General features: G+C 34.6%; 1 protein-coding gene across 5 annotated transcripts in view; it reads left to right on the top strand.

The window, feature by feature from the left end:
- LOC115218018 (C-myc promoter-binding protein) overlaps nt 1-22,611 on the top strand; it is a 167,549-nt gene that overhangs the window by 35,184 nt on the left and 109,754 nt on the right. Inside the window, exon 2 of one of the 5 annotated variants that reach the window (XM_036507871.1) lies at nt 11,010-11,111. The exons of 3 other annotated variants lie outside the window; for them this stretch is intronic. The gene's annotated coding sequence lies outside the window, so the exon portion shown is untranslated. Of the gene's footprint in view, nt 1-11,009; nt 11,112-15,546; nt 15,676-22,611 lie in introns of those variants that run through there. One more of the 5 variants, XM_029787766.2, reaches the window with a different exon arrangement.

Below are 22,611 nucleotides of genomic sequence, written 5' to 3'. Positions count from 1 at the left end.
TTATTTTGTAACACACATCCCTGGATCATTGATTATTATTTTATTTTATTTTTCCCTTTCACTTCCTGTTTTATAAACCCTACTATTTATCCAATGAACCAGTATTATAATGGTTTGATTCAATCGACTACACTCACCTATACCTTATAAAATTGCCCATGTGCCTATGTGCAAAAATCAATATTATTCAGCTACACAAAATTGGATTGTTTTGCATGCATGCACACACATACACACAGCTGTCCCATAGTTAAAACAGCATTTACATTATACAAATGTTTGGATACTGAATTACCTATGGAACACCTGATAGTGTATGTGTGTGTGCATGCATATATGCGATCCTGTACACTCGTGTGTGTGCATGTTTTCTATTCATTACATGCTCCTCTTATAGGTTCGTTCTACTGGAGAATCAAGCTGAATTTGATAGTAAATCTTCTCCAAAATAATTCTTACAGTCGCTTCTTCTATACGCATCACATATTTACACTGAAGATATTTTTATAAACCAAACTGAGTAACAGTTGGAGATCTTGTTATTGATTTTGATATTACCTGCTCTCTGCTTTCAGTTATTTATAGAAATATTCTATAATGTATTTGGATATTGAATGTCGTTCTCCTATCCACACTTCAAAATCGTTTCATAAAACCTTTCTATTAATCATTGAAGAAATAAAAATAATGATTTCTTAATGTTATGTTCTGAACTTGGATCATAAAGATACATAGCTAAGTATGCAACACCATTTAGTCTAACAGTTTATAGTGTCTACCAATCCAATTGCCTTCACTGTGGTTTCTGGTTTTAACACAAGGCTGGCAGTCTTAAGGAAAGGGGTGTAAGCAATTACATTAACCCCAGTACTTGACTGGTACTTCATTTTTATCAAAAGCAAAGTTGATCCCTATTGGAATCAAAATCAGAACACGAACAGTAGGAAGAAATATTGTGAGGCATTTAGTGTATGATGCTCTACTTATTGATTGTACCAGCTCACTGCTTTAAGCTCCCTTAATAATATTAATGGTATTTTTCTTTATGCTGGCACAAAGCCCTGAATTTGTAAGGGAAAGGTATGTATAGTTTATTGAATTGATCTAGTACGTGATTGGTATTTACTGACCACTGAAATGCTAAGTGACACCTAATGAGATATGAACTCACAATGTAAAGGGACAAAATTAAATATAGTCAAGTATTTAGTTCAGACATCTACAGCCATTTTCTCCAGATTAACTGTAACACTGCATTTATTATGAATTTAAGTACTGCTTTATACGTTTAAGTGCAGGTAAAACTGAGTGGATAAGAAATTCTTTTTATAATTACAAGGTCTTGGGATCAATTCTATTGCATGGCATCTTGCGCAAATGTCTTGTATTAGAACCTCAAGTAGATCAAAGACTTGTGAATAGAACTGAATAAACCGAAACTGTTTGAAAGTCCACCATAGGACTGTACCTAGTATATTCTGGTATATTAAAGGGCTAGGTTTGTCATCCTTTCCCACACTGATTTTGCCGGAGGGTTACATTAAGGGTGTTTATCTGTGGAATACTCACACCACTTACATTATAATTCAGTTTGTAAGTAGTTCAGTTATTGATCAAACAACTGGCATTCTCATTGTGAAAACCAATGAAGGATCAATTTGTTGATCCAGGCTTTAGCTCAGTTATTGATAGAACATCTTGCATTCAATTATCATGACACCAACATTAGAAAAGTTGTCTAAATATAAACATGAACAGCAAATCTCAAAAGGTGTCAGTGATATTTTTCTTAAATAAATTATGCTTATAAATTGTAGGCACAGTGTTAAGAAGTTTGTTTTGCAACCATGTGATTCTAGTTCAATCCCACTGCATGACACGTTGAGCAAATGTCATTTTCTATAGCCTCAGGTTGGCCTATTCATTGTGAGTGAAACCAGATAGATGGAAACTGTGTAGAAGCCTGTTGGATGGACTGCACCTATAATTCAAGTGACAGCCTTGTCACACGCAGTGTCATACTGATTCTGCCTAAGGATTATGTTCAGGGTACTCAGCCTTTTACAAGTCCAGGAGCAGATAATTTAGCTGATTGAACTACTGAATCCATATTGTCGAATGATGGAAATTCACCACTTCTAAATTCCTCCACTCTGAAACTCTTCCAAAACCTTCGACTAATTAATTTGAACCTTTCTAAAGTTATTCTAAAACTATTAAATTAATTTTATTCACCATGGCAATTTGTCCACTTCCTTTTCAATCTTCATAGCCCCACCACCTCCTTATAAGAAACACTGCACTAAGCTATCAATCCAAAGCATTTGCTAAATTAATGCAATCTTCTGTAAACCTTAATTTAGTGGTATGGAATCTCTTGAGACATAAGGGAATACAAACTCTGCACTACTGTAACCTACAGCTCAAAGCTTGGTAAACTCAGCTGTTTATGGCTGAGTGATTTAACCACAAGCACAGCACACTAATGGTGACAGGTTACGGATCACTGACCTTTTGGTTTCTCTTTTACCTGTTTCAGTCATTTGACTGTGGCCATGCTGGAGCACTGCCTTTAGTCAAGCAAATCGACCCCAGGACTTATTCTTCGTAAGCCTAGTACTTATTCTATTGGTCTCTTTGCTGAACCGCTAAGTTATGGGGACGTAAACACACCAGCATCGGTTGTCAAGCGATGTTGGTGGGGGGGGGGGGACAAACATATACACGCACATACATATCTATATACATATCTTTCAGTTTCCGTCTACCAAATCAACTCACAAGGCTTTGGTCGGCCCGAGGCCAAAGTAGAAGATACTTGCCCAAGGTGCCTCGCAGTGGGACTGAACTCAGAACCATGTGGTTGGTAAGCAAGCTACTTACCACACAGCTACTCCTACGCCTATAGTACTCTCTCAATTTGAGCATCAAGTCTCTAATGAACCAGTCTACATGAGATTGATCCTTTAGCATTCAGATTACTCTGTCAAGTGTAAAGCTTATTTATTCACATTGTTCTGTGTTAATCATGCAATATCTCATATCTTCAAGATTTTGATGATGTAATTGTTTATTTTTAGATTGACATTACTGGGTAGGTATGAAAGGTCAGTTCTAGCCAGTTTGATTATAAAACAGTGAGAATATTTGCACCGAATATGGCCAGTTTATATGCTAAGACTTTAAAAAAATCACTGTGGAAACTGTCACTTATATTAATTATTGTAAAAAAAACAAAATTAAATATTCAGTTTTTACTTTAGGTAAACATTATCCAAAGCATTAGATTTTCTTGTGAATTAAAATTATTCAATTATTCATGTATATTTGATTTTTAATGAATATGATTTATTGTGATTAAGGTTTTTAAGTCCATCTGTTTTTATATGGCACACAGGTTGGTCAAATCAGTTAACTAGTTAGGTATTGTCAACTTGTCATAAAAAGAAAATAGTTTTGACTGGCTCCTGTTTGTGTCAGTGAGAAGATAATCTCCTTTCTTTCAACAGAAGATAATTCGTGTGGTAAATGCGTACAGTGATTAAAAAAAAATCACCTTTTTAGAAATGGATAAAAGTGAAGAACTTATCAGAAGCGGTAAGCTCCCTATAAACCAAGTCCCTAACTCAAGTTCTACCCCCAAAAAACACACACACCTTTCTTGAAATCAGTAAGATTCTGTACCAGTTTACAGCTATTACTATACAGCTGTAAACTGATTACTAATCAAGCAGTTGATTCTATTTCTAAGTTCACTTGTAGGTTGGTATTTGACTTCAGTTCATATTAGAGTACCACCAGATATTTGCAATCTTAATGCATTGACCTTGCATATTGTGAATTTATTGGTTACTAATCACTAATAGATTAGTACTATGCTTTGGTTCATTTTGATTTTTGACCTATGTTGGCTGAGGTTTTGAGTGTTATAATAAACTAACAGTCTTCAGTATAGTTGCTTAGTTGCAGGTCAAATATGGATCAATCAGACGTATTGTCTAAAACATTCCATTCTAGGAGTACATTACTCAGTGTATCTTTCTTTAAGATGGTAGGTTTTGATTTGAGGGAGATTTTGGTTGATATTGGAGGCCATCATTCTTAGTTATGTTTCAAACAGTCACTGTAACTTTATTTAAACTAAATATACTTTTAAAAAATTATCTGTTTTTAGACTTCTTTTGGTTATATTTTCCTTATCGTATCATAAAAAAAAAGAAGATAAATTGAAACTAGAACATGATATAATTTACATTATTGTTTAAACTGTTGTTTCTTATCAGAATCAGTAGATTCCAGAGAGAGAGAGAGAGAGAGAGAGATTATTCTTTCTTTTTTCGTTTCATATTATTCGGCTTTGACTTTGACTTCAATTTCCATGGATTTCTTTTTCTTATCATTCCAGAGTTTATTGCTTCCATTCTTTCGTTCTCAATAATTGTTTTCTTCAATATATCATTTTAATGTCCGTTCTCTCATACTTGTGTGTGTGTGCTTTCATTTTGCATTAGGTTAAACTGCCTGTTCTTCCTGGATATCAGCAGGCTAGTATTGGTGTATTACAGCAACCTTAGAAACACTATTTAAATATTATTTTTTTTATTTTTAAATATTGGGGAAAAATGCAATAATCTGAAGTATCTTTTAATATTCTGATCTTTATATTAGATTTCTTTGAGAAACTTTATTCTTCTAAATGGTGTTCAGACTGGTTTTCGTTATCAGACTTTTGTGTAATGCGACTTTCTACTTCAGTGTCCACAGAAAGTATATCTTTAATATTTGCATTGATGGGAAAATGAACAGACTATGACAAAATATAATGGCATATATTTATTACTATCCAGGATAGATTGTAAAAGAAAAAGAAGAAAAATAATGTAAATTATCTTAAGCTCCAGTTTTGTTGTAAATGATTTTACCAAAAGTTAACTAGTTTAAATTGCATGAAACATTTCATGTAGTTATTCAATTTACTGTGTAGTTGCCAAAATTTCACCCACATGTTTTTAGTCAAAATTCCTTCTCCAGCTTTTGGTTAACTGAAGGCTTATAAATGGGAAACACATGCCCAAAGCACCATGCAGTGAGACAAAACCCTGAACCGTGTGAGTGCAAAGCCAGCTTCTCAACCCCCATGACCATATTTCAATGATGTATCAGAAGTAGCTTTTTCTTTTGAAGGAATTGGACTCAGTAATGCAAACAAATACCCTTTCCTCATGAGTTCTAAAATGCCATTACTCACAATAGATTATACCTTCTTTGTGATTGATCTATTATTAACATCTAGTTGTCTTGACAACTCACACAACACATTATTGCTAACAGGATGTGAACCAGTGACCACTTGATAGGTTGTTTGTTATTCTATCCACTTGGCCATTTACTCTCTGATTCATTACTTTAGCATGATGTTCTTAGTTTCTCTTGCTTAACTTTAATTCAGCCCCGATTAAGATAGCCTTATTAGCAAAGGTGTTCCAGATGTGACCATTGCCTTTTTTTAAAAATTTCTATTCCATACAGTGTATTTAGGACTACTTTATTCAACATCTTCCTTTTTCATGATGATACAGTATTGAGATCAATTTAGCTGCTGTTTTTAGTTGGTTCATTGAGTATGTTCCATCAAGCATGTACTGGTTAAACTCTAGTTTTAAATGTACCTCCTATTGCAAAAATGTTGTATTAGATCACCAGTTTATTAGCCACTAGCTTATAAATAAAATGTTTTTATTGCATTTGAGATTAACATTACACAAATTGATTTAGCTTCAATTTTGTTTTTTGTTTTGTTTTTTAATTTCGTTTCCGCAAGTGGACATGTTCATTAAACTAGTACTTTCCCTCCTCCCTCTACAGTAATTTATACTGTCAACATGAATTAGCAGTAATATGATTATGACTAAGTGCGTGCTAATTCTAAATCACCTTCAGCTTTGATTTACTCATTTATGTTCAAACCAATAAGGAAGTCTACACATGGTTGCTCATCCTGCTAGACAAAGCACTCAAATCCTTAATGCATATTCTGCCATTTTGTAAAAATTTCACTTTGGAGAACATAACCCAGTGTACTCTACATCAAAAAGCAGATGAGATGGTCATGGTTCTAATTCTTTTAATCATAAATTTTCCCAGTCATATCTGACTTGGAGTTAAACAACAAAAACACAGAGAAAAACCATGAAATTCGCAATAGAATATGAGTTACCTCTCTATTAAGAGAGGGAAAGAGACCATACATTCCAATAAGTATAAGCCATTCTGTTAATTCCAGTACAGCCAAAACTCCCTCCAGAATGCCATATTCTCCTTTTTGTAGATCTGGCAGAGTTGCAGGAGCAGACGACACAGCAGAACCTGTGTGCCACTCGATGGTTAATTTTGGATGCTGCTGGATGATGGTGACAGACTTCTTCAAACAACTGCTATCAAGATGCATCTCCAAATACTGTGCCAGAAAACTTCATTCCCAATTAGTTTTGCTAGATTCTCAGTTTGAAGTTGTCTTTGCCAATGTAGTTGAGTTGTCTTTGTTCTCTATTAAGGTGTAGAATCCTCCAAAATATAAATCCCCTGATCTGGTCTGTTGTTCTGTACAATAGTAATAGCCAGCAAAGTTTACTCTGCATTGAGCAGCAGCAGTAACAGTAGCAGTAGTAGTAGTAGTAGAGATGGGTGGAATGTGTCCATAAATCTTCTCTTTGCTCTTGTGTTTCATGCCATGAAAATATTTTGAACGATTGTGAGAAACCTGATGTATGTATTATCAATGAAGATCCTTTGTAGTCCATATTTTCAACTCCATAAAGAAGAATACTGTCCACAGTCGCCCTGAAAAATGCAAACCTTAACTTTTAAATACTACTTGATTGCCAGATGTGACATACACTCCTGGCTAGGTGCTTGCATGAAAGGTTTTTTTTTGTCTTTTTACTTTGTCAGCAACATAGCTACTTAAAAGCGCTGACCTCCTTAAGTTGTGTATCATCATTGGAGCCAATTGGTAGGTGGCTTTCATCTTTACTGATGATCATATATTCAGTTTTCTTTACGTTGAGAACCAGACCTGTTGGAAAAAGACATGTGGTTCAAGCTGGATCCAAGCACTCAATTCCTTGTTTCTGGAGGTTATAATCCTGTAATTGCTTGGAATAATGCTGGAAGTGCTTTCTTATATATAATTAACAGATTTGTTGTATATGTTGAGATTCCATCCTCACAACTTTAGTCACATTGTGTAGAACATTATTCTGTTTACACCAACAGTCAACATCATGTGCTCAACTGAGTGATACATTTTGGTAAGCTATCATATTTCAGTTGCTCTTTCTTTAGCTCTATATTTTTTTTATTTATAAATTGATTGTTGTAATTGGGCAATTTAATTTTTTTTTTAATAGCATGGGCTCAACTAAGAATTTAGTCATCACATCATAATAAAATGGAGTATACTTTAAGACTTAAAACAGTCACAACCCAAATGCTTGATATTAAACTTTGTAAAAATAAAATAGAAAATTTTGATTTATTCTTTGCTTTAAGGATTTAGTTAAAATTAATTAAACTCGAATAGTCATAAAGCCATACTACTTTGATGTGTGTTTATTTTATGTTTCCACCATCATTTTTAGAGCTGCTTTCTCTGCTGATTGAGACCAGAGGGGTTATCATAGTCCCAGTTTGTGGATTGGGTGCATTTTCTTATGGCACCAACATAAAAATTCTTCTTTAGAAATTGATCTGCAACAATCTCAGTCCCATGAGTATTGGATAATGGATTTTCAGCTGTGTAAAGAAACTGATTGTGGTGATCATCGTTTTGACGGTGATTGTGGTGAAAGCAGAGACAGTGTTGATGATGACGATGGTCGAGATAAGTATGGGAGGGAGTTATGTTTTTGCCAGCGTTGGTTTGGGAAATTGGGCGATTTTCAGCATGCGTGTATATGGGTGGAAATGAGCTGCTTGGCGGAGGTCTGCTCTCTCCGAGTGCTTTTCTAGTTTAAAAAATAGCAGAAAGTTCTTTAAAGGATTTAGCTTCTATCTTAAGCTGTAGGCCTACATACAGGCTCCTTTTGTCTGTTCATGACTTCCATACTATCTGAGTATATGCTTGTGTATCTGTATGTGTGTGAGTTGGAGAATGGGATGTTAAGTGGTGTCAGCAGCAGTGGTGGTGTGGGCATCGAATGTGGTTAATGTGTCAAATGTGCAAAGTGTATCTGATGAGTTGTTGGCTTCTGGTAATGTAAGTTGGAATCAGGAAAGAGTTGTTGTTTTTTTTTCTGCTATAGGCACAGGGCCTGGAATTTTAGGAGGGTGGTGGTGGGGCTAGTTACTCAACTGGTACTTTATTTTATCAACCCCAAAAAGGCAAAGTTTCTCTTGGCAGAATTTGGGCTCAGAACATAAAACCAAAAATAATGCTGCTAAGAATTTTGTCCTGCATGCTAATGATTCTACCAGCTTCTGCTGCTATGAATAATTCTTTTGAAGGAGATTATTCTTATGGCATACAGAGACATAAGCTTAACTCCAGTTTCCACTGCATTAGGTAGATGAAAGCTAGAATTCCCTCTGGCTATGACCACTGATTTATTACAAATAGATTTTCCTGTGGTAAGAATTGAACTCAACACTGTTGGCCTTTCAAAATGTGCAATAATTCCACAGTGAGATTTTTGCGGCAAATTACACCACCTGTAATATTTACTTACATATAGATGAATTCAGCTCCTTTAGTTAAATGTCTTGGTCTTGCACACAGTGTATGTAGCAATATAATATGAATTGTTGATTCCTCAGTTGGTTGTTTGCCTTGTAAATATTGCCTTCTTGCTCTTGAAAGATAAAGAGAAATGGTTGCAATCTGATATTGAAACAAAAGTGAAAATAACTAACTACAATCCTTTAAGTCCCATAATTATCCTAGTCATTATCATTGGAACTAATAATCATGATGATGGATCTCAATACATGTTTTGATATATAGCATTCTCATGTTTCCATGCTGTAAATGACATAATTGAATTAATGGTCTGAAGCTTTATAATCTAACAGCGACAGTTTTTCTATTTTAATCAGTGTTTCTGTTGAAGCATGAGTATAGTAATTGGATTAGTTGAAAATGTAGTTGATAACATATTTAAAAATTTTTTTTATTTCATTTTATTTAGTTGTATTTTCTAACCCCAAATGATGTGAAATAAATCCCAATGAAAAGTTTTTACCCGACTTCTTAAAGTGATATGTTAACTAGCTCATATCTTAAGAAATATATGCTAAAACAACAGCTTGCTGTTTGTTTGAAGTGCTTCAATGGAGAGATTTGTTTATCTTGGTGTTGCAGCTTAACTCTAGCAAACGCTATTTTCATACTTAGAATCTACAAAAAAACATCTGTTTATACGTTAATGCTGTATAACATACATTGCCCGACTATTATCTGTATGAGTGTGTGTGTCTGTATGTGTGTGTTCCATGAATTGTCTGCAATTGTTTTTGTTTTTGATAGCAGGTGTCATTAGAGGAGTGTTTTATATATATATAGTGACAAACTAGAGTTCGTTGTGCTTTTATGAATGATCATCTCAATCGGTTCTCATTGGACAAGTATCACTGATCAAATATGATGCTCACCAGATATTTTGCAGATTTAGATGTGTCTCATTATCCTTTTACTAACTATCTTATCAAAATTCTTCAAATATGGAAATCAGGATTAAATCTCAGAGATTATTAACTACCTAACTGCTCATTGATTCATCAGTCTTCACCAACATTCTGTTATTAACCAACATTTAACTACCATTCTTGCTCATGCAAATTGGATCCGAAAGATGTCAAAAAAGTAAAACTGTACAAACAAACAAGAGTATAGAATAATTAATTTTAAGTGTATGAAAGAAAAAGAGGAAAGTTCAGTGTTTCTTAACTTTCCAGGTCATACCTGCTAATGACAGCTAAACACGTTTGATTGTGTTTTCAGTCACATATTTTTGCTTGTTTTACAAAAAATTGACATGGACTCCTCTTCCGCATATGGCATTGTGAATTTTTTTTTTTTTTCATAATTTTTAATTGTTTATTTATGATGATACTTAATAGATTTCTACTTTCTACTGGTGTCTGGGGAGAGATTAAAACATCAGTACAAATGTAGAACGCTTATTATTATTAATTCAAAACACTCTCTCTCTCTCTCTCTCTCTCTCTCTCTCTCTCATTATCTTAATTGGGGGATTTAGTAGTTCACTATTCAATAAGATATTTGATACAGATTAAAATAGTTTATTTTCATTTGAATAAAGCCTTACACATGAGCAGACAGTTTATGTAAATATTTTCAGGACCCAGGACCCTTATATATTGCCTTATAAGTGAAATTGAGACTACTTCATAGCTACATTCAAAAACAATTTGTCAGTAGTGAGCGAAAGAAGGAGGTGGAGGAGGGGGGGAGTGTGCATGTGAGAAAGCAAGGACCAAACTACTTGTTTGCACATCGAACCAATGTCATTTGGTTTATCTAAGGTGGAACAAATTGTTTTAATATATATATATATATATATATATATATATATATATATATATATATATTTGTACATACGTGTGTGTATTGTAATTTTATTTAACAATCTACATTTATCACATTAGGTATTAGTTCTGGCTAGTCACCACATGGATAGACCAAGGTATTAATTAGATTACAAATTACACTTTGTTAGACTTATTTTGTGTAATGTTTGGAATATTGCCTAAACTCTTGATAAAAGAAAGCAAAATTCACTTCTATTTGTATACATTTCAAGAAAGTCTTTTCAGATATCCCAATACATACATAAATGCATACGCGTGTTGTGTGCTATGTTTTCAACTTGTTGTAAAGGTATTTGTTTGTAATGTGATAGTTTGGTTGTGCTTTATTTTGTTTATGTCTCTTTTTTTTTTTTGTTTCCTCCCATGTACCTTATCTTTTATAATTGTTTTATTATATGCAGGAGTCGATGTTATGTAATATCTGGCAGATATCAAGGTCGAAATAGAGAAGCTGCTTGTTAATTTCCACTTTAAACCATAACACGAAGAAATAGTAATGCATTGTGAGTTCTGTCTGTTTTCATTTGCAGTTGTTTGAAGATGAAGGTGGGGAAAAAAATGTGAAAACCTGATAAACAGTTATAGGAAAAGTGAAAACCAACTTCTGTACCACCCACAATGTCCTCTGTGTGTGTGTATGTGTATGCATGCTCAGCATTAGTATTCCAGTCACTCTGAGGACATACAAACATCAATATTTGCCTGTTATAAGGGCATTAGTTTGGCAGTGGTGACTCAACCAGCAAAGGCCACATTGTCAATACTTTCTATTTTGCATAATTTTAGATCTTTCTTTCTATCTTTTCTTTTCTTTTATTCTCCTTTTTTTCCCCTTCTTCTTTCCATGATTGTTTTAGTAAATTACTGGTAATTAAATTAGTTGATGTAAGTCATAGGCTCACCACTACAAGCTTGTGAAAGAGTGGGAAAAATACATGGTAGAAATCCAATTGCTGCAAAGTGACAGTAGTCTCAAGTTCCTTGACCAGAATCAACTACTGGTACTTCTATTAATAATCCTTGAGATAAGTAAGATGAAATGGGCCAAGCAGAATTTAAACTGAGAATATAGATAAACCAAACTGAATATCCTAATACATTTTGTCTGATTATTCCAATCTGTTAAATAATAATAATAATAATAATAATAATGATAATTGTTTCTAATTTGAGTACAAGGCCAAACAGTTTGAGGAAAGGAGTTGAAAGTACCATCAACTCCGTATTTGATTGGTAATTTATTTTATTGTTTCCAGTGGAATGACAGCATAGTTGACTTGAATAGAATTTGAACTCAGAGTATGAGGAGTTGAAAGAAATACTGCAAAGTTATTTTCCAATTTTCTAACAATTTTTGCTAACCCATTGCCCTTTAGTAATTATTTCTTGTCTAAGCATAAGGCCTGAAACTTGGAGTAAGGGACCATATTGAGATTTGAACTCAGAAAGCAAAGAGTCAGAACAAATACTGCAATGCATTTTTGTCTGAAGAAACAAATGAGGGAGTCTTTATGTGGTTGAATGATGAGCTAGAAATAGCAGCTAAATCTGTCTCAAATCATAACCTCACAGTCAGTAATAAAAAAGGACATGTTATTTATGTGATCCTTGATTGCTTGCAATGGGATGGTCATTGCTGGAATTCTTTTGATCATAGGTTCACTCCATCAGGGTTGTCCAGCAGTAGTCGTGATTTTTGTAATTTTAGCGCATAACCACAAATTGGTAGAGAAGCAGTCATGTTGACTGAGTTCTCCTGAATGAATCCCATTATTGTGTTATTTATCAACAATTGAAAATAGTGAGTGAGTTGTTGCAGTCCCTGACTGCCTCAGTGCACCCTCATGCAACATGCTCCAGTTTTCTCACTGCCTCTCCATGTAATATATCCCGACTGTTGCACTGTGCACCTTCATATAAAGATCCCCAACCTATGCTCTATACCCTTAAACAAAGAACCCTGGCTGCTGAAATTGCATCCCCATACAATGTACTCCAACTGACACACTGCATCCCCCACCCAGCCCACCCCTACAGCATGCTCTGGCTGCTGCACTGCATCCCATGTAACATTCCCAAAATGTTACATTGCACCTCTCAGTGTGTTGCCTGGTGTTCTGTTAACCTTGCTCATTTATTTTGGAGGTGGTTGATCTGCAGACATCATATATCTTAGTGTTATTTAAGTAAAGTTCCTTTGAGCTTAAGCTGCCATCATAACAACTTGCAACTCGACAGTGCAAATTTATTTGTGTCTCAAGGATAAATTTGATGTTTTCTTTGCACCAGGAAAAAAAATACTAACATACATTTCATTGTTTAGATATCTAAGTTATATTGAACTTAATCTAAGGATATTTTTCAGTCGTTAGATACAGGATTAAACTGTTTTGGTTTATCTTCCTTTTGATAACCTGACCAATGTGTATTTGATATTATTAATTATTTGTGTAAAACAAATAGTTCTTAGTTTTTTTTTCCTCTATGATGTCCTCTATAAAAGTTTTATATATTTATTTATTCTAGTCATAACACTGCACTACATGCACCACATTCAAGGGTTTTTGTTGATTATATTGGCCCCCAGTATTTATTTTGGTCTGGAACTAGTTTTATCAGTTTTTATTTGTTGAACTGCTAAGGACGTAATAGGACATAACTTAAGCAACACCAAGCTTGAAGCTGGTTTAAACTTAGGGTCACATACATACATACAGGCATACACACTCCTGTCTACTTAATTCTACTCACAAGGTGTTGGTTAACTTGACACTGTAGTTAAGACATTATTCTAAGTGACATGCCTTTTGTCCATTCGGGGTCGATAAATTAAGTACCAGTTGCATAAAGGGTTCAATCTAATTGACTGGCCCTCTCCCCAAAAATTTCAGGCCTTGTGCCTAACCCTAACCGTAATTCTAAGTGACATAACAGAAGTGAGCTCAAAGTTGTGTGTGTGTGTCTGTGTGTATAAACTGCCACTTGTAATTGAATATGACTTGACATTCTGTATATACATTTTATATGCAAATCATAGTTTTGATGTCCTATTTTCCCTGCTTCCTTATGTCAGATGAGATCCATCAAGGTACATTTTTTTTGTGACTGGATGCCCTTTATGTCACAAATCCTCACCTGTTCCCAATCAGGGAGATATTTTCCAGTGGCTGGACATATTTCATGGAAGGTTAGAAATGAATGTTACCACTTGCTTGATGATGATGCTCTTTTATGACTATTGTGTAATCTCAAAATAAGAGACACACACACACACACTATATATAGCATCATCATCATCATTTAACATCCATTGTCCATGCTAGTATGGGTTGGATGGTTTGACCAGTGCTGGTAAGCTGAGGGGCTGCACCAGATTCCAGTCTGATTTGGCATGGTTTCTACACCTGGATGCCCTTGCTAATGCCAATATATATATATGTTGTGTATATGTGCACACACACACACTATATATATATATATGACAGGCTTCTTTCAATTTCAGTCTACCAAATTTCACTCTTAATCCTTTTGTAAGTGCAGAGCCCAAGCAGACATGTCACACAATAGGACTGAACCCAAAATCATATGGTTGGGGAGCAAACACCTTAACTGCATCGCCATATCTGAGCTTATATATTTATATAATGTCTGTTTTTATGGCTTTGCCTAGTGGATTTCCTCATCAGATTATTTTGAGAAACTTTTTCTGTTAATGAACTAATTAATCAAATCATTTGGTAAAGTTCAGTTAAACCCTGTAAACTGATATCATTATTATTGATGATGATGTTAACTGTGAAGAGGAAGCTGGTAACTGAGATTTTAGAAACTATAAATGATATTGAAAATGATGAGCTGATGGAATTTAATAAAAAGAAACCAGACAGAGGCTGAACCATAGACTCACTTAACATTGTACTGTCAGATCATGCTGTAGCCAACTCGCCTTTCCATTCTCTTTATACTATATCATCATCATTATCATCATCGTTTAATGTCCGCTTTCCATGCTAGCATGGGTTGGACAATTTTGACTGAGGGCTGGCAAACCAGATGGCTGCACCAGGCTCCAATCTTGATTTGGCAGAGTTTCTACAGCTGGATGCCCTTCCTAACGCTAAACACTCCAAGAGTGTAGTGGGTGCTTTTTACGTGCCACATATATACCAAACTCAGTTCAATTGGCTATGATCTTCTCTCTGCAAAAAATACAGCCTCTTGTTAGTATATAAAAAATCATTATTATGAAATAATTATTATATAAGCTATATTCTGCGCTGTATTTTCTGTGAATTTTTTTCATGCAGTCTACTGTATGTAAAAAGAAATAATTTTTCTCCCCCAAAACATGAAGATATCAGATTTCAGCTGTTTCCGTTGTTTTGCTGTGGTTCATTGAAGAAATAACTTTGTCAACATCATTATGTAATGATCATTGTACTGAAATAGAAAGGTTCTGATATTGATGACAAAATGAGGTGAGCTAATATGGTTAAGTTTTAGTATTAAGTCAGTACTGAGAATTACTTTGAAATAGACCATATTTAAGACTAGGTTGGCAGATATGTATGTCTACTACCCTTAATAGGTTAAATATCTTCATTGAACCTTCTTTGTTGTCTCATCTGGTTCTTATTTTGGGTGAGAATTTAGGATTTGGCTGAAAAATAGAACAAGCTGAGCTTGTTACTGTTTGAAGTTGCTATTGTAAAGGGTTTGATGAAGTTTTGGTCGCTACTTTTGACAGATCAGGCAATTATGCAGAATCTCCCTTTTTTGGTTCAGAGAATTTGTGGTTTCCAGGAATGCTAATAGGGGTGGGTAAGATTCTTGTAATTTAAAGTTGTTCGTAATTAGTTTGGTAGTGGTGGTATTTTCAGTAAGTGTGTTTGTATTTTGCTTTTGTTAAATGTCACCAGATTCTCATTTTTATTGTAGAATGTGATGAAATCCATGTTGGTAGGAGGATGTGGAGACTTGTTGACTGACAGGAGAAATATCATTTAATGTGTACAATTGTATTAAATGCACCAATGAAAACTGAGTATGAGTGACCTGGAAGGAAAGGTTAGAGACTACTGCTATGCTAGTACATGGGTGACCTAATGAACGAAGTGGTAGAGCCAGTGGAAGGGTAATTTCTAAAACTTGTAGTGAGGATTTAGGAAGAAAAAAATGTATTTGTAACTGGTGCAGTTCTCTTTTTTTCAGTCAAAAGGTTCTCACAATTTCACAGTGGTATGTTTGTATGATTTTGTCTTGTTTTTAGGTGGCTGGGGGTTGTATATTTTAAAGACGGGGTTGTAAAAACTTTGAATCATTTATAGTGATTTTAGTAGTTTAAAATTTCCAATTAATTAGTCATATTTCAATTTACTGAAATAGAAAGTGAGAATGGGAAATGAAAGTGAAGAGAGATATATATGTGGAGGGATAACTGTCTGGTTAAGAAGCTTGCGTTGCAACTACATGGTTTCGGGTTCAGTCCCACTGCATAACATCTTGGGCCAGAGGCAAGTAATGTCTTCAATTATAGCTCCAGGCCAATTAATACTTTCTGAGTGAATTTGGAACATGGGAGCTATGTAACTTCATCGTGCGTGTGCTCATGCCTGTGTATGTGAGTATTTGTGTTTGTCATCTCCCCCCACTACTTGGCAACCAGTTGGTTTGTTTATGTTCCTCTAACTTAGCAGTTCAGTACAAGAGGTTGATAAAATAAGTACCAAACTTTATTTTAAAGAATAACTACTGGAGGCAGTTTGTTCAAATAAACCTTTCAAGGGTTTCATCCAAAGATTGAAACAAAAGTAAAAGAAGATATATAATTTGATTTTCTATGATAATTATGGAAATGTAGATGTGCTGTGATTGGTTATGTGCACTTGACTGAATGACTGTCAGTGATTACCTTTACATAGCTATTTTCTGAGTTCATCATATTCAGCTTCATTCAACTTTGTCTTTCATTTTTCTGTCATATTTTATATCTCTTCCATAATTGCATGGTTTGGATGGGTCTTCTCTTGTCCAACATCTTGCCACTTATTCCATTCCCTCTGTCATTTCTACCAGATGTTTCAAGATTTTGAGATCAACCTTTACCACTTCTTCTCTTTTCTTTCTTGGTCTTCCTCTTCAACAGGCTGCTTCCGCAGACAATGAACACAACGCAGCAGTATATACAATTGCTTTTTGCTTTCCAGCCATGTGGTTTCCAGTTCAGTGCCACTGTGTAGCACCTTGAGCAAGTGTCTTTTTCTACAGTCCCAGGGTGATCAAAGCTTTATGGGTAGATCTGGTAGACAGAAACAAGAATCTCTTCATATTATGTGAATGTGTTTGTGCTTCCTTGCCTTGGCATCACATAATAATTGTAAACAAATGTCACCATCATACAAATAGTGTTAATTGTTTCAAATCTTCCATGAAAACATGTCTGGTCATGAGAAAATATTAACCTACTTAGAAACATGTGAGAGTTGGCACCAGGAAGGGCATCCCATTACAGAAAATCTGCTTCAACAAATTCTTTCTGACCCATGCAAGCATGGAAAAGTGTTACGACAACAATGATGATATCCACTTACTGAAGTTTATTTATGAAATTTCAGTTTCATAGTAAATAAATTTACAGTAGACTCTTATTAGATATTAAAAGCACCAATTTAAGACAAAAGAACAGCATGGTCCATTGCCAGGGCCCAAAGCCCATATCTCTTGCTCATTGCAGATGTCATGATAAGCACTTTGCAATTGGTAACACAGTTATCCAGCAAAAAATATCCGTATGGTTTGAGACCTGTTACTAGACTGCTTATTATTTTCTGTCTCAAATTAGAGATTACACTATCTGATATTATTTACTTAGAAACCAGTTAATTCTAGAAGGAAGATGTTTCTCAAAATTTATTATGATTTTATTCTTATATCCTTTTACTTACACTGCCTTCAAGGATTTAGATTGATTTCAATACAGGAAACTAAAAGTTGCCCTATGTGTGTGCACTTGCACACACACACACACACACACACATACATGTGTATATGTAAAAGTGTATATATGTATGTATATAAGTATGCATATGCATCAAGTTTTTGCTTACTCAATTCCACAAGGCTCTCATGCCAAGTAGGACTGAAACTAAGAACAATGTGGTTACAAAGCAAATGTCTATGTCACTCATGATTGTATGCCCATCATCATCCTCATTTTACATCTGTTTTTCCTTATAAGCTTGGGTTGGAAGGGTCTATTAATCTTTCTCACTACTAACACACTAAATGGGAAACTGCCAATTGTGTTGTCATGACTAGGTGGTATCAAGAAGTTCCCAGACTAGTTATGTTTGATACAAAATAACTTATTTACCTAAGTTTTAACATAATCTCCTTCAAAATAGTTTCCTTATACAGCAGTATACCAGTCCCAGTGTTCCTACCACTTTCCATGAGCGAGTCAAGGACCTTCTGCGATTCACTCTGGATCTTTGAACAATGGTATTAAAACAGCAACCTTTGAGTTGCCTTTTCATCTTGGCGAAGAGATGGTAGTCTGCAGGTGCTAAATTTGGCAAGTAAGGTGGGTGCAGAAGTGATGCCATGTTGTCTTTGGCAAGAATCTCATGAGTGAGGAGAGCTCAGTGACAGGGTGCATTGTTGTCACAAAGAATCCAATTCTTTGCACTTCACAGATCCACTCACTTTCACTGAAGATCCTCCCTCAAACGCTTCAGAATGGCGCAGCAGAACTCTCGATTGATGGTCTGACCTTGGGGGATGAATGCTTGATGCACGATACTGCAGATGTCGAAAAACAATCATGAGCATGCTCTTGACTGAGCTGTGACTCTGTTGTACCTTCTTTAGTCATAGAGATGAAGGCCTCTTCCATTGTGACGCCTGCTGTTTCATCTCAGGGGTCGTACTTGTAGACCCAATTCTCATCACAGGTGATGATCCTTGACAGGAATGATGGGTCATCAGCAGCACGCTGATAGAGATCTTGACAGACTTTAATGCAATGTTCTTTCTGTCCAGTGGTCAGCAGGCAGGGAACAAATTTGACAGACACATTGCATGTTCAGTTCAGGCATTAGGATTACCTGTACAGACCCATACAACAGCCCAACATCAGAAATGTCATTGATTGTCCTCAATCAATGTACAAGCTGAGGAATTTTCTCCATATTTCTTGGTGTGACGCTCGTGGCAGGTCTTCCAGATCATTTATTGCCTTCCAGGGATGTTCTGCTTTTGAAGCACTTGTGCCACTCAAAACATTGCAAGGATTATGGCAGCATTCACCGACTTAAACAAGAGGATCGTTCAGAAGAGTTGCATGATATGTATATATATATATATATATTTGTATGCATGGCTCTCACAGAGGTGTTAACAAGTGATTGAGACTGTTGGCAATTTGCTGTGCTTGAGAAGTCATGCCAAACTAAGTGAAGTCATGTTTGTGGCCAGTGCTGGTGATATGTAAAAGGTATTTGCCATACTCTTGGAGTGATTGGCATTAGGAAGGGCATCCAGCTGTAGAAACCAAGCCAAACCAGACTGGAGCCTAGTACAGCTCTCTGGCTTACCAGTTCCACTCAAACCATCCAACCCATGCCAACATTGAAAACAGACTCTAAATGATGATGATGATGATGATCTCTCTCTCTCTCTCTCTCTCTCTCCCTATATATATATATATATAAATTGAGGATATAATCAATAAAATGATTATATCAGTGGCTAACATACAAAAAATGGCCATATCTCTAAAATTAATTTTTAGAACAAATTTAGAGTGTATTGTAAGTATTTGACATCTACTTCTAGTGTATAGGTACTGGCATTCCAGCACCCTTAATTATAATTGTATTTTATAATTATATACTTAAAAATAAATAAATATTTATGTGTGTGTGTGTGTGTGTGTGTATGTATATATATATTATATTGCCTGTGGTTTGATACTGATTTACTTAGTTATGATATTCAACATGATTCTTAACTTTAAAAATTAATATTTTAAAATAGTAAACAACCCCAATAAAATAGAATTTATAAAAAAAAATAGTTTCATGCTGTCCTGAAAAGTAGTGTAATCTGCTACTTGTAGCCTATCCTAGCAACCCCTGATCATGTCTGTAAGTATTTAGTCTCACTGTGACATTAGATCCATGTGGACCTTAATCTGTTGGTATGTCTTTTTTTTTTTTTAACTTTTAATATATTTTGTAGTCTGGAATTTAGATCTAGTATTATAAACCTAATTCTTTTTTAACTAAATTTCAGAATATTTATTTATGTTTTGGTTTCAAAAAAAAAAAAAAAGCATCTAGCACTTTTACAAGTTTTCCTTGTTTTACTATGGTACCTATTTTCTCTATTGGTCACTTTTCTATATAAAGGACCCTAGCCTTCATACAAAGAGAGAGAGAAAGAGAATTTATACATCATTCTTAACTCTAAGTGCATGTATGTATATATATATATATATATATATCAGACTTCAGCCTGGTACACCTAACTGGCTTAGTAATTCGACTCAAACTGTCCAACCCATGCCAACATAGAAAACAGACACTAAATGATGATCTCTCTCTCCCTCTCTCCCCCTCTTTCTCTCTCTCTCTCTCTCTCTCTCTCTCTCTATATATATATATATATATATATATATATATAAATCGAGGCTATAATCATTAAAATAATTATGTGTGTGTGTGTGTATATATATATATATATATATATATATATATATATATATTAATTACTTGGGAGTTACTATTTGAACAATTCGAATTATCCTCAGTAATATTTTATTTTCATATTTACCCTATTAGTCATTACTTTCTACAAACTCTGGTTTATAACAAATGCAAAGTAGTTAACTAGTAAGCCTATAGGTTATTATTCAGAAACTATTCAACACATTATTGGTTGTAAGAGTGACCTATTTTGTGTTCAAGCAGCTGTCTCAACTTTTTGCTTTTTTTTTTTTCCCTCTTCCCCCATTCACACAAGCTTTTGTCAGCTTGTTCATTAATGTGCCTCCTCCTTTTAATCTTACTATTAATATTATAATGCAGCTTTACTCGTTTGTCTATTGATACGTTTCCTCCATCAGAATTATTTGCTAGTGAAAACGTGTTTCTGCTATTTCATTTTATTTCACTCCCACTCATATAAATTTTTTTATCTTGTCTCTCTTTCTCTTGACTCTAGGACAGCTCTGACCAAAAAGATCTGCCATATGATCAAATGCATTCTGTTCATGTTCATTCTGATATATGTGTGTGTGTGTGTGTAGTAGTAGTAGTTATGTATTTGTGTATATGTGTCTTCGTGTTTGTGTGATTATATTGTTCAGTATATCCATCCTTTTTAGGACATTAACATTATCTTTTGAGACCAACTTGGTTGCTATTGCTAGCAGGTTGAGTGACTACATAGAGTGGTAATGGAGAACTGGTGACACATGCATCAGCAGTGACATGCTGTTAGTTTTTACAGCATCCAATGGACATCGAAAAAAATACCTCCTCAATATCATGTTGTAAAAAGTTTATCCTTATTAATATTTACTTAAAACTAAAATACGTGTGACACTCTAATAACTGGATTATTAAGGAAATTACAATTTAAACATGCCAAGTTAAAAAAAATCTATCACTAATGTAGAGTTTTTTTTTTTGGTTTGAGTTATTCTTTTGGCTAAATAATGTAAAACATTTCAAGTGTTATGCAAATTATTTACTGGCCAAAAATGTTCACGAACACTTCTTTCTACATGTAAAAATCTTCTTTTTACTGATGAAGCAGGTTCCTATTGCCCATACTTCATGGACAAGCACCAATTAGACTGAAACATGTCTTGACATTGTAACTCTAACTAACAAAGATCAGATTTATTTCCTTCATTCACGAGAATTAAATTTTTTTAAAGTAAATTTCATTAAATTATCCCCCTTTGAGTTGCTAATGTTTACCACTTGCTTTTTATTTACCTTTTTCGAACAAAGAATATATTTATGTACACTATGCTAATTAAGAATATAGTTGTGTATGCTATGCTAATTAATATATCGATATTTGATGTAAATAATATAATTTTTCTTTTATTCTAATATTATCTGCTTTGAGTAATGGTTAGTGAAGGTTCAGTTTGTTTGTGCGTGTATTTTTACATGATTAGATATTGCTACTATAGATTTTTATAGGATTATGTGTATATTTGTGATGGCTTTGTGTTCTGTAACTTGTTAACTTTTTAGTCTTTAGAAACCACTGACTAGTTTGGTGTTTATTGAGAAAGAATTAGCCTTGTTTAATTGGCCTTCACCAAGCTCGTTATATTAACTCGTTTCATACAAACCTGCCTGAGACCACCTTTGGTTCTATAATACAAATTCTGCTTTAAAATGATCTGAATTAAAACATTCCATCAGGATGTTATTTTACTAAATTTCTCACTATTTTCAAAATTAATTGAAACAAAGCCAGACTATTTCAACAGACATTGACTAATGAAAGGGTTAAGGTTTGAAATTCAGTGCTGCACTAAAATAAACTCGATCAGTTATATGCAACCCCTCTCTCTCTCTCTCTCTCTCTCTCTCTCTCACACACATTGCATCCAGCTCTTTTTGACATTTTGTATGGCACATATGTATGAATGTAGTGAACTGGCTAAGTTGTCTAGGTGTTGGATTGAGTGCTTCATAGTATTTGTTTCAAGTCTTTGCACTCTGGGTTCAAATCCCACCAAGGTCAACTTTGTTTTTGTTTTAGAGTCAGTTAAAATGTATCATTCCAGTGCTGTGTATTAGTGGGACTGTTAGAAAGTCAGACAAGATGATGTCTTGTGGTATCTCATCTGGCTCTTTGTGTTCTGACTGTTGTAATGCCTGCAATAATAATGGCACCAAGCTGTATCAGACAGTGAATAAACATTATTGGTATAGAGAAATGAGACTTACATTCATGAACATCTGTCACACTTCT

Source organism: Octopus sinensis, linkage group LG12, assembly GCF_006345805.1.
Source record: "Octopus sinensis linkage group LG12, ASM634580v1, whole genome shotgun sequence".
In the NCBI taxonomy this organism is placed as follows: domain Eukaryota; kingdom Metazoa; phylum Mollusca; class Cephalopoda; order Octopoda; family Octopodidae; genus Octopus; species Octopus sinensis.
This window is presented reverse-complemented; position numbering and strand designations above follow the sequence as displayed.